The sequence below is a fragment of the Tachyglossus aculeatus genome, chromosome 23 (genome assembly GCF_015852505.1).
Source record: "Tachyglossus aculeatus isolate mTacAcu1 chromosome 23, mTacAcu1.pri, whole genome shotgun sequence".
Lineage (NCBI taxonomy): Eukaryota > Metazoa > Chordata > Mammalia > Monotremata > Tachyglossidae > Tachyglossus > Tachyglossus aculeatus.
Genome location: NC_052088.1, coordinates 18,278,401 through 18,280,423, shown reverse-complemented (window position 1 = coordinate 18,280,423; position 2,023 = coordinate 18,278,401). Strand labels below are relative to the sequence as shown.

The 2,023-nt window shown below is 44.1% G+C and overlaps 1 non-coding gene across 1 annotated transcript; it reads left to right on the top strand.

Annotated features, from left to right (window-relative positions):
* The first annotated feature begins 467 nt into the window (after positions 1–467).
* On the top strand, positions 468–605 carry LOC119944906. Its single transcript, XR_005456047.1, has one exon. It is a non-coding gene; the product is annotated as a small nucleolar RNA SNORA7 (small nucleolar RNA).
* Positions 606–2,023: the final 1,418 nt, after the last annotated feature.

Genomic DNA, 2,023 nt, shown 5'->3' with positions numbered 1-2,023 from the left:
GATCAAACACACTTCCTAATGAAGTATACTAACCTAATGAAGAACAGGCCTTCCTTTGTCTTAAGAAGGTCACGTAAACTCCGGTCACAAGCCCCCTGACTCTCCTAACTCTGGCGTTTAGAAGTTGTAATTAGTTCTTACGAAACCAGGTATGGGAGCTGTATTGCTTTGACAGTGGGGCCATTCACAGCCCTCCAGATGTGGAGAGCTTTCAAAGGGATTGAGGGGCTTGCCTGTTGCATAGTGATGCATGAGATCAATAATCTCTGGTGTTTAAGCCTCACATCCAACAGGCCATGCTGTATTTAATGCATTTCAATGAGTTCATAATTTTGCACTTTTTCCATCCATTCAAAATTTGCAACCAACAGGGGTATATGGGAAAGGTTCATTATCGGTAACTGGTGTCATCAGCAATTTGAAGATATGGTACTTTCCCTCAATATTTATAGTTCTACAGCCACTTGCCTCTCTCAGGGTCACACCTGGAGAGTTTCCAGTACTCTACCAGTCTCGACTTTGGAAGGGAGAGTCAAGTAGGAGCATACTCATTCCATTCCTGGCTTGGCCAGTGGCTAGTGAGTGGAAGGCAATCTGCTACAAGTCAAGAATCCCCTGTGCTGTGCTGGGAAAGAGTTGAAGGCAGAAAATTAAATTTACTGTGTGAATGGAGGCAATGGTAAGGGTCTACCAAAAAAACTTTACCGATACACTACCAGAATGATTGCAGATGGAGGTGGGGTCTTCTGGGGGAGATGTGTCCATGGTGGTGCATGGATTGGAGATGAGTCGATAGCATAAGACAAGACAGCCACTTGAATGGCTTGCTATTTGTAAGTGGATGGAAATGGCTTTCCTCAGAGTTTTAGAGAAAGGGAATAGATTTATCTTCTCTTGTGGGATTGCAGGTTCTTTACAGACTGATATCCCAAACAACAAAGCCCTAAAAATTTGCCCTCAAGCCAGTCTTTCCAGGCAAAAAGAAGCTGGGAAATGCGCCAGTTGTCCAAACAATGCCCGGAAAAGTCCGGCAGTTTGGCCTTTATTCCCTGGATAATTCAAGCTGAGGGGTGGTCTGAGATTATTCATTCAGTTGTATTTATTGAGTGCTTACAGTGTGCAGGGCACTGTACTAAGTGCTTGGGAGAGTACAATACAATGATAAACAGAAACATTCACGTTCCCTGCCCGCAACAAGTTTACAGTCTAGAAGAATATAAGGATCTGAACATGGCGAGGGTATTTGTTGAGTGCTTATTACATCTCAAGCACTTTTCTAAGCACCTGGGTAGATACAAGCTAATCAGGTTGGGCATCTTCCCTGTCTCACATTGATTAATTCATTCATTCAATCGTATTTATTGAGCACTTACTGTGTGCAGAGCACTGTACTAAGCACTTGGGAAGTACAAGTTGGCAACATATACAGATGGTCCCTACCCAACAGCAGGCTCACAGTCTAGAAGACTGTGAGGCTCACTTGAGGCTCTCAGTCTTAATCTCCATTTTCCAGATGAGCTAACTGAGGCAAAGAGAAGTAAGGTGACTTGCCCAAGATCACACTGCAGAAAAGTGGCAGGGCTGGGATTAGAACCCAGGTCCTTCTGATTCCCAGGCCCTTCCAACTCCCAGGAACATGTGTCAGTACAGCACTGATGCCACACAAGCTGCACATTTGGAGGTGGGGTGTCTCAGTGGCATCCTACAGGTGCCCAAAGGGAAGGAAATCTATGACATTTCCTGATGCCAAAGAATGAGTGAAACCCCTTTCGTAACATGAGCTTAGAGCCCAGATTTAAGTTTCTCCACCTTCTACTCCTTATCACCCACCAGCAAGGTTGCATTTTAATAATAATAATAATAATAACAATAACGGCATTTATTAAGTGCTTACTTACTGTTCTAAGCACTGGGGAGGTTACAAGGTAATCAGGTTGTCCCATGGGGACAACCCATGATTGTCCCACAGTCTTAATCCCCATTTTACAGATGAGGTAACTGAGGCACAGAGAAGTTAAGTGAC